Source organism: Geospiza fortis, unplaced genomic scaffold, assembly GCF_000277835.1.
Source record: "Geospiza fortis unplaced genomic scaffold, GeoFor_1.0 scaffold112, whole genome shotgun sequence".
In the NCBI taxonomy this organism is placed as follows: domain Eukaryota; kingdom Metazoa; phylum Chordata; class Aves; order Passeriformes; family Thraupidae; genus Geospiza; species Geospiza fortis.
In genome coordinates, this window is record NW_005054298.1 from 21,851,024 (window position 1) to 21,866,152 (window position 15,129).

Sequence of the window (15,129 nt, forward strand, 5' to 3'; positions counted from 1 at the left end):
CTTGTGAAAAGACATCATCACTCCTCAATGTGCTACTCTTACAAGACAGGTGCTTTATATTTTCACTAGAGATCATTCAGTTGAGAAGACGTATTCATCTGAAGGGAATAGTCCAGATTTCAAAGAAATATAATTTGCTACTACTTTCTTTTTCAGTTACAGGATATATTATACAGTATTGTACACAGTACAATACAAATAAACAATCTCATGGAGGATTTTGTAGGGAATGTTTTCTGTTTGTACGGAATAAAAATTGGGTCTTGAAGGAAAAAATGCATATTTTTCTTTACATGTTTAAAACCTTTTTTCCATATGTACCGAACAGCCTACAGAAAAAGTCCCTTCTAAGCAGATACATACTAATAGACAATAAAGACTGGAGTGTTCTCAAACATCTGAAAATTTTTCATGGTGTAAGTTCCTTGATTCCTTCAGAATACACCTAGGAAAAATACTCCATTCATAGCATTTCTTGACAAAAAATGATGATTTCCTATTTTAGGTAAATAAAAATTTTACATTTCCTAAAGTTAAAGGTTTCTAAACACAGCTGTTTCTGGCATAATCAGAGAAAAAATAAATATGGAAAAGACACCAACTAACATATTCTGTTTCTTTCTGCTGAGTAGTTTATCAAAACATCTGACTTATTTTCTTCAGGAAAAGATGACCACATTTAATTAGTTAAATGCTTTCTGCACAGCTTGTACTTGCTAGATTTTACACCTCTGGATATTGATTTATACCTCTGGCAAACAATGAATGAGAAATGTAGAGAAGAACATACAGGCTAGCACTGTTCATCTGTGGACTGGAAAGTACTTCAAACTTAGGGGACAGAAAGGGACTCAAGTAAGCTTTTACATCAGAAACAGTGAGTTCAATTTGGAAATCGGTCCTCAAAGAAAACAGTAACGTAGGCTTGGCTGGGATAGAGAGGATGCGATCAAAGACATCAATATGTGATGGATGTAGACTGCAGCAATGACAATCTCATTTTTAATAAGGGTACTGAAGCTGCTGTTGTTGAAGGTCTAAATTCAGTCATTGTCTCAGCAGCCCAAAGGGATGATAGCAGCATGCAACACTGTGAATACAGTTAAGAAAAATAAAGGAGCTATTACATCCCAGAATCACAGCTACTTTTCTGCATTGAGGCAATTTGGTAATTTAGTGACACCAAAAGCTGACAAAGCAGGAGAGGCAACTGACACACACTGACACAGAGAACCATTGGCAGTACGACTGGTCTTGGCAGGGAATGTGTATCCAGATCCAGACCTGCTGCAGTGTAATTGCAACTCCATGGAAATCAAACATTTAGACTGTGCAAATTGGGTCTGAATGAAACTTTTCAGGTTTTCTACCAATTTTAAATGAGCCGCCTCAATTTTTTTTTCCCCCAAGATAACAGTATTTGGTCTAAGTACTACCAACAGCATGGAAAGATGACAGTAGCAGCAGCTTTGGGGTTCTTCATGGTTCTTTGCTGCTCAAGGAAGTGCTGAATTCATAGAATCACAGAATGTTTTGGGTTGGAAGAGACCTTAAAGTTCATGTAGGTCAACCCCACTTAAGGGGTCCATTAGGCAGCTCAGGGCCCCCTCCAACCTGGCCTTGAACACCTTCCAGAATAGGGCATCCACAGCTTCTTTGGAAAAGATGTTCTAGTGCCTCACCACCCTCATAGTGAAAATTTCCTTCCTCATATCTAAACTAAACATCCTCTCTATCAGTCTGAAGCCATCAGCCCATCTCCTGTCCCTTTATGCCCCTGTACAAAGTGCCACCCCAGCTTTCTTGTAGGCTTCTTTAGGTACTGGAAGGTGCTCTAGGGCCTCCTTGGAGCCTTCTCTTCTTCAGGGTGAACAACCCCAACTCCCTCAGTCTTTAAAGGACAGGAGCTCCAGCCCCCAGATCATCAACTGGTGACTCAACTGGTATCATCATTACATTTTTTCCTAGCTGAAATGAAAATTCTCAGGGATTCAGCTTTCACAGTAATCTACAAGGAGCTCCATAAAACAGGAGTATGTTATGGATTAATTTTCCACATGGAATATTTCACACAGCTTTTAACCTAGAGAAAGAATCTTCAAAGGAAAAGCAAACTAATGACTGAAGATGTTGGCTGACAAGGGCAGGTTTGTAAAAACAAACTGGTTTTAATTGAAAAGATTTACATTAACCATTTAGTTACCACTGACTCAAAATACAATACACAGGTGCCCTCTCTTACGATCTAGCCATGCCTTTTTCCCTGCAATCCTGTCCATGAAATTCTATGGTGTTAAAGAATTTTAGCAGAGGCCAGAGAGCAATTAAAATTAATAACTAGTCACTTTCTGTGAAGAAGGTTACATAGAAATATGCTTGCTGTCATAAGTGTTAATTTATCACTTACATGACACCTAGGGTATGCTGAAGCATGAAAACACTGCACTGGAGTTAAAACATTTCTTTTTCTTCCTTTTCTTCACTCCTTCAACTAAGATATATGATGTTACTACTAAAAACCTATTCATATTTGGAACCAGATCAGGTCTGAAATACATTTAATATATTCTATCTGAGGAAAAAAAAACTAAATAAGAGAAGTCATTTATTTACCAAACCTATGCAGCCATGGTATAACTTAAACCAAGGCAAAATGTTATAAAATAATTGCAAAATTCCACACAGGTGTAAATGAATAATTACACAAGAACATAGAGTGTACAACAGACTGCAGAGGATGCAAAAATGCTGCCACTTTTACTCAGATTAATATTTAACTGTCACTAAATTCACCTAAATACAATTTCCATTTTTTCTAGATCCTTGGTTTTAGTTTAGTCTGTATATATGAAAATATCTCACATGTACTCGCTGCTCCTATGCACATCAAACAAAATAGGGAGACTTACACAGGGTTTCATAAATTATCTTTATGAAACCCCAGCTTTTTATTTTTAACATGTTTTCTGGTGTTTTCCAGCACATATTCCTGGCCAGGAGTGATTCCCCACCATTTTTGGAGGGCCTGGGCTCATTCACTGAAAGCCCATTCTACCGCAGATCACAGTGATTTCTCATCATTATGCACTGCACAGCTACTTTACTGTAATTCGTGTCTTTTCAAGTGATTTAGGTATTTTCTGCTTTGATTTCAACTTTATTTTTGCTCATTATTTCTTACAACATGTTTCACACTTCTAAGTTCTATATTCCTGGGAAACACCTTTATTAAGGATTTCATAGAACCAAGTTAAGACTGAAATATTCCAATAATACTTTAAGGAATCTTCAACTTGCTACTGTCAAAAGGCAGTGCAACTGAAAGCATGTGTTTTCTTTAATCTTCCTAAAACATATGTAACATATAGAAATGTTTAAAAACCATGGGAACCATTTTTATAACTATAACCATTGGTTACTGTTCCACTGCAATATAGTGATCAAGAAACCCCAAAGATGATACCTTATCCAAAACATTTACTACCTAAACAATACAGTAGATTAAGAAACAATTCCTCAGCAATTCTGTGAATATCAGAGTCCATTAGGTCTTCTTTCTATTAGAGTTGCATATTATGGCTGACTGGTTTTGATACTCAATAATATTAATGATATACCATAAGTTCACTTTTTATTGGACACCAAAGAATATCCACAGGAGAAAAAAATTTCAAGGCTGCACTTGTGGACAAACCCCAAATGAAACATTTTATGAAGAGTCCACAGAGGAGAGAAACAGACTAAGACTATAATCTCTATAATACCCAATACATTGAGTCCCTCAGTTCTCTGCAGGGATTTTCTACTATCTAGTAAAAATAAGATGAAACTGCATTCCTACTTTTCAGATGAATACAAAATAATTTTTTTTTTCTGTGTGGCCATCTTCTTTGATAAAACTTAAAGATGCTTTAAATCCTTTACTCCTCTTCCAAGTTTTGCCAAAGGCTTAAAATACATTTGTACAGTATAACCACAGACATTTTGTTTCCTCAAGAGCCCAGTCCTAAAATCAGATGACAGAAGAGTTAACAAGGAGCAGTTGGTTTATTATGTTGAGAGGTGACAAGGCTGAACAAGCAGGCACTTAAATGGAAAGAGCTGGAATGAAAGGTCAAATGAGGCAGTGAGGTGGGTTGCCAACCTGACATATGAGCACATAAGAATATGAAAGCAAACAAACAAAAAGAGAAGGTAAGAAAGATGAAAAAAATATCAGAGAATAGAAAAAGAAATAAATACATAATGGATGAGAATATGAAGATTAAAAACTAGCTTTTTGGGGAGTAAAAATTGACACTATTTAACAACTAGACCCTCTGGAGGATATAATCTCAAATTATTTGCAACAACATTCACTCATCTTCACGCAAATTACGTGAGGAAAAAGAGGAGGGCATCTCAGAGGAGATGCTATCCACTCAGTCCTTCCAGTTCTCTGAGGAAACAGCATCTGCTCAGCACTTCCAAGGCAAAGAAGAGAAAACTAGATTTATATAACAGCTGCAGATGTAGACTGCTAGGAAGTCAAAGTAGTTCATTGCTTCTTCAAGATGAGAGTCTAAAAATTCACAGCTCCTGTGATCCACTGGAAGCTTGTTGGAGGCTGTAACAAATAGTTTGAAGAACTCTCCTGTGGAGAACAATTGTGGTAGCACAGAGGAATGATGCAAGCAATAGAACCTACAAAAGGAAAAAAATCTTTCTATTTCACATGGCATAAGAGATGGCAGTTATCAGAAGCCCTGGATGCCACTGATATTCTCCAAGATGGAGCAGAGAGCAAAAAGAAAGAATGTTGCACACTGAAACTGCAAGAATGAGAAGCTGTTCAGGATAGGAATTTGAACAATGCTGGAAAATAATCTTCAATTAAAGAAGCCTCATGCTCCAGGATTGCCTTGGGAAAGAGGTCATGGCAAGAGAAGTTATGGAGCTCTGTGACAGCTGATGAGTAACTAATAATCAGTAAATGTAAATAGTCACTGGCGCTATAACTAGTTTGGAAATGTTATAAAAATGTGAATAATTGCAAAGATTACAATTAACCTGCTCTGATGATGAAAAGGTCTTGGTTTTATTTAGTGATTTATTGTGAGTTTAATGCTAATTTAAAACCTAAAAATGCAACTGAATTATTTTAATCCATTCCTGACATTGGTTTGACGAGGGCCAGAACATCTCATCAGCTCTTGCAGTCTCCTTGCTATTTAAGAACATTGTGGTGGGTAGTGCTGAACACGATGTAAAAGCAATGCTCTCCCATAACTGCCCGTGCCCACCGTGCTCTTCACAGCCACGTCACTGGAGCAAGTCCCACCCTGCACAACTGTGGAAAGGCAGACATCAAGAGAGGAGCACAAGGGCTGCATTCTGTTTGCATCACCTACCCCTACAGAGCTGAGATCTCTATTTCACTATTGCACTTTTCCAGAAAAAAATGCCATAGTTTGACCTTCCCTATAATAGCAACTATTGAACAGTTCTCTCTTTTGGTAGCAGGAAAAGTACATGATACGGAGGGAAGAGGTAAAGTTGGCATCTCATTTTCAGCTCTTGAAAAGAAATGAACTCTTTCCTTCAAAAGAAAATGTAAATTTTATTTCCAGAAAATAGTCCCACAAGGAGCCTGGGCCGTCAAGTCTGAGGCTTGATTGTGCTTCATGGAAATGGGGAGGGAGGCTATTAGTAGCACTCCCCTGCCTTAAAATTAGATGTGTTTCACAACAACCCCTTCCCCTAATTTTAAAGCTGATTATTTTCCAACAAACTTTGAATTTTTAAATTCTGTACCTGTTTTTAAAATTACTTTGGGTAGATTACATAGCCATGCAAAAGACAGCCCAGAAGACACAGGTTATCCTGTATTTCCAACTAGTGGTCTCAATAAGCCTTAACAATATGCACTGATTAATGGTTCCAAGGACCCTGAAACATAAATAGGAACTATTCTTATTTTACAGATGAGGGAACTCAGACACAGAATGGTTCTGTGACTCTGGGGTCAGAGTGCAGCAATGCTATCTATCTCATCTGTCAATCTCTGCTGCCCTTCCCACAGTATATGATCTTCTCTCACAAATTAATAACCAATATAACAACAGGTCACAATTCTAAATTCTCTCTTGCCTTTCCCCAGACAGGGTTTACCTGACTTATTTCCTCTTCTCACTCTCCATTCTGACCTTTTCTGCTTTCCTCTTTTCTTCATTGATGCTTTAAGCTGAGTACATTGTGGGGCTAGCAGAGCTAAAGGAACATGTTATCCTTTACCCTGAAGGCTTTGAATGTTGAGATCATTCCTCTCTGTTTTTGCAAGAGCCTCAGAAGTCTTCGATGTCTTCTGCTGTCATGAGACTTACCCTTGAGTTTAGGAGAAATGCTGTTCACAATCTAAAGTAGATGGCAGGAGAGAACACTGTCTGAAAATAAGCTGTTCCAGGAAGTGACTAGAAAACAAAGCTTTTAAATTGAATAATGACATTCTGAAACTGACCCAAATTCTGTGGAGGGCCAGCCTACAGAGGGAAGCAAACCTCTTAGATTCCAGGCAGCAGGGTAACTATTAGCGAGCAGGTACACCCAAAGACAGAATAGAATTCTCCCCTTTCGAATGCTTGGCAGAAAAGAGCTATTTATTTTTTAGTTGGATGCTCTGTTGTATGAGGAAATGTTTCTAACTTGAGCACACTTCTGAACAAAATACAAGTTTGTTTCTTCAGATATGATCTTGGCAACCTCTCAGCTCCTTTGCCAGGTGCTGAAGCATTCTGTAACAAAGGTGGACAGTCATCACCCCAAATCAGAACTAGGCATTTTTTACATTTCCATGGAGTGCCTTTTCCCAGAAATCTGTCCACTTCTTTGAAATATACTAAGTCCTGTGACTGCTGCGTGGTTACTGCCCACCAAAGAAGGCTGACCTATTCTGCTCAGTATGCTCAGGTCTCCCTACAGTACAGTCCTTCCACTTTCACTGCAAGTTCTCCCACTCATTTCTCATTTTTGTTTTTTTACAGGGGGCAGAACCAGAGATTATCACTTGCCAGCCCCGAGCCTCAGGCACAAAAGAACTTCCACTTCTGCTGGATATTGCTTGCATGAACCGTGCCTTTCAAAGGTTCAGGATGACCCCAGCAATAGCACAGTAACTGCTAAGAAAGAACACAAAGAAAAGAAGTTGTGTTGCATTTTTAAAACTCCTTTTCCATTTACATGTTTACTTGCTGTGTAGAATTCCGTGAAAGATAAATTTGTGAATGTAAAGACTTGGTACGAGAAGGCAATGAAAAATAATATGTAATTAAAAAGGGTTTTGTTTGTTTCAGGATTTCTTCATTGAAAGAGATATCAAACAAGTGTTTCAGCCAGAGCTATATTAGCACCATAATACTTCAATGTGAAGATTGAGAAAGATAAGCAAATAGAAAAACATCTATTTTTTCTGGAGACTTAAAATGCACATTGCCAAATTATTAAATGGATATGCTGATACTTCTGATTAACTGAATCATTTTGGTTCCATATCTTCACCCTTGATTCGATACTGAGACAATAAAGTACCACACCAATGTACCAGATAACTATATATTGGATATTAGGAGATATAATATGTAAAGCATTGAGGGGAGTTACTAGCTTTTCTCAAAACAATCTGGCCATCTATTTATATGTTGGCATTTAAATACTTCACTTTAACCTGTGTTCCAGTTCAACACTAAATTACATTAATTTGATTGACCAAGATGTTCTCTCTTAAAATTTCCACCAGTAAGATTAATACAGTCTACTAGGAAGAACATTACTATTTAAAATCATGATCAGCCTGACAGCAAAGGCCAGAAGTTCATTCTCACACATGGCTGAAAGAGAGACAAAAATAAGCAGACCTCAGGAATAATGATCTCCATTTAGCTAATTAATTAAAACAACGTAAGGTAACTTAGGAAAAAGAACACCCCCTGAGAGATTTTTGGTGGCTTTCAAGATCATGGATACAGTACAAAGTAAAGTCATCTTTTGATGTTAGATGAGTGGAAGCAGCTTCGTTGGCATATTTTTTTCTGCTGTTTTGAAGTTAGCACCATGTTCTTATTTGTTCTGTCATAGCACAGTCCTCTCTATTTTTATTTAACTCAAAAGCACTCATAAAACCATAGTATGTTAATATTCATGTTAAATATCAGTGAAAACATAACAAATGGTATTAATGATAACTGTAAGAAATTCCAGTATGAATAGGCAATACTACAGGTAGTCAGATCCAAGCAGAGCTGGCATGAATTAAACTTGCATTTCCTACACTTTCTCACCAGTGTTGCACAGAACACAGGAGCATCATTTCAGCTCAACTCCACTCGGAGACATTAAAATACTTTAAATTTAGGCTTTAACTGACACTTTCATTGTGCTAATTATATTTTAAACTTCCACCTCAATTTCCTGCCCCACTGTGCCATTTTCATGAATAGCATATTCTGTGATACACAAGTGCAGACATACAAGTCTCCTACCTGAAGAGATGGAGTAGGTTAATTTACATATTTATTAAACATTGTAAGTAAAAGTACAAACTGCAGTGTGAAGGAGGACTCCAGAAGCAGTTGGGATTACTGCACTGGAAAACACACAGCAGTCAGTCTGCTGACATATATGTGAATAAAGGTAGGGAAATGACACAATGGCTATTTAAGACCAAAAGAATTTGAGAAATACCTTTATTCAGCAATGCAGCTGTGCTCCACAGGGGCACAGAGAACATCCTTGGTCTCATTCTCTGCTGGGAGTGCAGGAGAAAGAGCACAGTGGCTGGCCAGGAAGGACACTCATCTATCAGCTGGAATCCAGCCACATGAGCAGTAGTGAAGGACTCCAGAGTGCCTGGTTCAGTTCTCACTCAGAAAGAGGATGCTGCTCCAAATTCTAAAACAGAAATTCTCATTACAAAATGGAACAAAAGCTCAAAGAAGAGTTTGTTGTTGAAACCATGGGACAAGACTAAAATCAGACTAGTCTCACACCTGCTAATCATAACTTCTTTCCTGTGCAAAGATTTCTGGCTGGTGATAGTAAATGAGCTGCTTAAAGACAGTCACATCTTGACATCACACAGACGGGGTGATAAAAATGACTGTAACATTAAAGCAGATCAATTCCAAGTTTGCACCACTTCACCACTCAAATACTTCAGAGAAACATTTCAACATGCTGAATGACAAACAGAAGGCCTCCACTTGCCTTGAGGATCCAATCCTTTCTTGTTCTTGAGTTTTGCCAGTATATTTCCAGGACCTGACTTTCCATCTTAGATGGTTTTAGCTGCAATTATTTGAGACCTCACTACTCAGGCTCTCTGCTTGTATGCAAGTGCTCCAGCACAGGAGATAGCAGATCAAATATGTGGGAACACTTTAGCTGAGGCTGCCCTCCCCTCTTATCCCTCACCACCACTGTGGGTGGAGATCCATTCTCCCACTGCAACTGGAAATGCTGGACACAAGTCTCCAACTATGGGAATAAGTGCTACTGACCAGGGCACAAAAGAAACTGCTGGGAATTGCAGCACCTTCTGCTATTGCAGAGACTGCCCAGCATGCTCAAGTCAGGGCTGTGGAAGACCAGCCCTACCCAGTTATTTGCAGGGTGATTTATCATGATAGGGCCCTGACTTGACTTTCCTGCCTCTTTGTGGGAGATCAGGGCTCCTGTACATGAAGGGAGTGCACAAATGCAGGTAGTTTTCTTTGTTCCTAGCCAAAAAGCAAGATGCCACACTCCATAGGAGTCTTTGGTAATCCTGATCTCCATAAGCTAAAAAGGTATTGCTTTTCTTTATTGCAAAACAGTATCAGTCAAGCCAGTCTTCACACAGTGCAGACATGATAATGGGAAATACGTAGAGGCCTTACCCTATAATTAGGGTGCTTTCAGAAGTGTCCCTGGCTTTCCAGGCAGGCAAATGTAAAGCACTGTGACGCATCACTAGAAGGTGTGATGGCTCTCAAGAAATTTCTAAGATCTTCTTTAAATGCTGATAGGTCCCTTCCTTGATGGGATATCAGAATTTGAAGAGCCTGATGGGGACTGAAGTACCAAAATGCTGATAAGCCAGATAAAGCTATTTGTGCAATTGTCACCCACCCTAAAGGCTATGAAGGATATCTTTTACTCACCTAACCCCAGGGAAATAAATAGGTTAGTCAGACTGAGGCAGCAAGGAGCTGTCCAGGATCTTTTTTCTTAATAACACAGTCAGGATGGGCCAATTTAGTCATGTACTTTTTAATTATTACTTTTCTATAAAAACATCCATCAGCTTATGAATAATGTCTGCCTCACGTGTACGTTTCTTTCTGACCTCAACTTGGGTCAGGTGAATTTGACTTTATAATTACCTTGCCTTCCCTTGGCTGGCATCAATGAGGATATCAGCTCAATTACTACCAGCCTATTCACTTTCTGCTTTCACTCAAACTTTGGTCTTCTGGAGCCAGAGCTTTTATGGAGCCAAAGGTTTCCAATCAAAGCAGTCTGTAGATAGCACTAAGACACATGCTTGTGTGTAGACTTACGCATAATTCAATCTGAGATAGTTTAGGAGAGGAATGTCTCTGTTTGTAATAGGGAAATGTATCTTTCACTAGGCCTTCAACATTATTCACTATTACAGCTTTCAAAGAAGATTATTACACACCAAGAATGACAACACAATTTTACTACACCCCGTGAGCAGAAAAGGGGCAGATTTCATACTGAAGGTTTTCCAGAAATGCTGGTCTGCCAGGGTTGTATCTGTAGAGCCATGCTCTCCCTAGCTTTACACACTGTACTGATGAACATACACCACAAAACAATTTTATGGAATTTATAACATTACTTATAGATCTATTGTTCTCACACTTTGGTACAGGTAAAGTCTGTATTTACATTTTACTCTACTGTAGTCAAATATTCAAGACACTGCACTAAAAATGAAATGCATTAAAGCAACTGTAACTACACATATCTATACATCAAGGAGAAATTTATAATTAAAATTTCAAGGGGAAAAATCCTCTTGCTTACAGATGGAATAATGCTTATTTATTGAGGGAAATATCCTTATGAAAGTCAATTTACTTTTTTCCAGTATCCAAGAACAATTCCACTTTAATTTTTCTCTAATTTTTCTTGTTTTTTCTAAAGCTTTTCAAGTAAAATGAAAACTGTAGCAATTAAAAGTTGTGAATACAAGCTACTTCCCACAAAAAATAAAATATGGATTTTTTAAAGCACTGATACTCATTTGACACACACAGCACTGAATTCATATGAATGATTACAGGAACTCCAAAGGAGACGTGTTTTTTTCCTTGCATCAATAATCCACACACAAGAAAATAATTTACAAAACAGAACACAAGAATTGCATGTGAAAATAAACATATCCACATAACTTTGTGCTTTGAAAACATGCATTTATCTGTTGTTTTTAAGCACCTACTGCTAATCTGCCCATTAAAAACCAATAGCCAACTGACCATTTAGTCTTCCATTGTGTAAAATACAACAGTCAAATACAATGTATGCTGAACAGAAGGACTTATGGTCTACTTCTCAGGATTATGATGAAGATTAATTAATATATGTAGTGCTTTAGTTCATGCTAAGTATTTTCCATGGATTTAGATACAGCAGTATTCGATTATAGAAAGAATCCTAGCTAAACAGCAAACTCCTGTGTTAAAAAAGTCATCAAAATTCTCCTCCTGATTCTATTCAAGCATGCAAGGATTCAGAGAAGGAAAGATATCCTGAAAAGTCCTGTAAGAATCCCAAGTTCCAGGCCTCATGGCAGGCTGTATTACAGCAGTCTTGAGATTATTGCTGAGCTAGAGAAGCCTCCAAAAAGTCATTCTTCAAACAAGAACAACTGAAGCACAGCAGTGTTCTGGCTCTTGCCTTCATCTCTTCTGCCCAGCCCCCTTCCCATCCTTCCTCCACCATATTCCCATGCCAAATTTTGTAAGGTGGCAACACAAAACCAACAGATGGGCTAAACAGCAGCTGACAAAGACACCAGGAGGTGGCTTCCTAATGGCTGCTTCCTACCTGTTGTCATCTTATTGCAGGGGTTCCATACTGTTGTCTCTTCATCACAAGTTTCACACCTTCTTGGTGTTTTCTTATGGGCATCTCCTCACAGCACTGACTCTTTCTTCTTCACAAAGCAGCCAACTGACTCCAGTTCCCTTCTCAAGGGGCCACCCCACTCTTTTATAGCACTCTTCTTCTCATTGCTTACAGCTGTGGCCTGTTAAAGTCAGGCCTGTTCCTAATCTTTGATAATTGGCCCAGCTGCAACTCCTTAGGGGTAAGATTACTTTCTACACCATCTTTATTTTCTTATATTCTATTCCCCTACACCTGTCCACTGCCACATTTACTTAATTTCTCAAAAAACTGACCTCTGCTGTTCTTGTAAATTCTTGAGAACACAAATGAAGTAGGGACATTGTTCTTTAGGAGCTTATTTTTCTTCATAAACCCCAAAGAATCCACAGCATCACAATGTAAGAACAATCAAAATTATGGTGAAGGCACAACAGGATGTGCTGCAGCTACTGTGGGCTTCCTGTACTCCCTTCTTTAAGTCACTACATCCCTTCTTGGCCCAAGATTTTCACATCATCTGCTTTCCTACAACTCGCTGTTAAAACTGTTCATTATCTTGGGACAAGACACACTAAATATTTGAGAAAGAGCTACCTTACAAGGAGCACTAGTTGCTACTGTGACATTACCCACAAACAAAAACAAGCAAAATTTTACCCCGTTCACTCAAAAAGAAGCAATTATTCATTTCCTGGTTCTGCAGCTGTAGCACTGTAGTAGGGTGCAGTAGCAGGGGTCCAACAGGGGCTTTAACACAACCTGGAATGGAAATACACTTAGGACAGAAAGATGCATTTCTAGGTGTCAGGAAACTATGACTTTGTAATTAAAAAGATTAAGTACACAAGTGTAAACATTAAGTAGACTATTCAGTTGAGGTGCTCTTAATCATGAAAAATGTATGGCCCTTTTACCACCTGTATGCCCTTAAAATGATTGGGGCCAGGAGATCAAAATGCTTTTCACCTGGTTTTGGTCCCATCATTTTCCATCTAAGAACTTCATGTCAGATGGAGGAGACTCAACTCTAAATTCCTAGAAAACCTAGAAAAGTATGTTCAGATGTCTGTGCAGTCCAAGGCAGCTGCTCAACCTCTGTGTCCTAACAGAAACTTCATATCTGTGCTTTGACAGAACAGGGAGGGACACAGACCCAAAAAGACACTGGGCTTCTGAAATAAACACCTACTTCTGAAACAAACGTCTACCAATCTACCACCGTTTGCAAACAGGGCTTCTAACATAACCCAAAGAACACAAAAACAACAAAACACAAACAACAAAGGCAACTGATTGGGAAAAAAATGTAGGCCTGAGCCTGAGTGCCCAGGACTTCCTTGGGAAGGCTCTGCAATGCCAGCTGCACTTCCACAATTTGAGCACACAATAAACTGACAGAGAAAACACATTCATTATTCTGTACATCAGTTAAAATTACACTGAAGTCAGATTACAAGCATTATGAAAAGTCACAGAGATGCAGATTTGTAACAATGGCTACTAAAATTGGCATTTTTCCCTCTCCTTCAAACTGTACCTTTCAGCGCAGCCTTCTTTCTGTGGATGACAGCACAGAAAGAAAGAACCCTTTCTTTCTGTGAAAAACAAACATAACCAAGGAACATACAACCTCATAAGAAGAAAGTGTCATCCTTTGAGGCCTGATGTCAAATGAATGAATATTCAATCAAATAAATATCTGTTATGTCCACACATTGCTGTAGTAAATTCATTTTAATATAGTAAAAAATGCTGGGAAAAAATAATCTAGAATAGTTTTTCTGATAGGCTCCATTAAATGGGCTTTCTTCATTTTCACTTTGTATCCTGAAAGCCACAAAAGCCACACATGTAGTAGCTGATGTGGTGTACAACTCTTGGCCAATCTACTTTAATTCTGTAGATGTACTTTCTTCTACTACTTTTTTTGGGATGACTGCAAATTTTCACCTGAAATAATTTTAAAGACTTAATCCTGACTTTTAAAGTCCCAGCAAGCTTTATCTTGAGCATCATCAACAGAATGGGAGGAGGGGAAGGGGAAAAGGCTCTCAGTGCTGACTGATAGATTTTTGATATTGCTGTGCTTCCCTTTTACTAATTATGCCCAGGTTGCTCATCATGCCAGATACTGTTTATGCTAGGAATTTTCTACAGCATACCTCAGGGGCAAATTGCCTGTAGTGGTGAGCTGGGAATTCTCTATAGCCTACTTTAACAAACAAACCTCCAGTATTCCTCCACGTCATATCATTCAACTTTCCTGCCAAATCTTCAGCATATTTTTCAACTGAGTTAACTTCAACTAACTCCAGTGAAGGATATTCCTTGACACTCCAATTTTTTATTCCCTCTAGAGCACGGTATACGCTCTCTGAGCCCTCGATCTTGCCCAAGCTAAGAAAACAGTAGTTTTAAGTCATTACGCTGTTAAAGATGAAAGTTATCCAGGCAAAAGCCCTTGCGCTGGACAGCAACTGTTAGTCTTGAGATTTCATGTAAATTTCACAAACATTTATAGTAATTGTTAATTTCTTCCCTGCAGAAGCCAGTTATCCACCACCTCAACCTCGTCTAATTTTCACAGGTAGGTAAGATCTTTATATTATAAAGAAATTGGATTTTAACGCCAGGGTGATCAGGCTCTAAGATTGGAGTATTTACATTCTCTAAATTGGTGGATTGCTTTAGGCAGGCAGTGTGAGAAGCTGTTCCAGTGCACACCACCACCGTGCATTTGGAACGGGCCAGAAAACAAACTACATCTCCACACCATACCACCTTTCTGTGACACCACAATCGCTATCAATTGTCCCCTTTCCTCTTTAAAACATTTGTCATTTGGTGTGCTGGCTGCTCGCAGAACAGCTAACTCTGGTTTTAATGCCGAATACTTCCTATTCAGAGTGGTCAGGCTGCAGGGGGGCCGGTGTTTTTCCAGTTCCTATGTGTGACAAAGTGCCAAGGGCAGGAGTT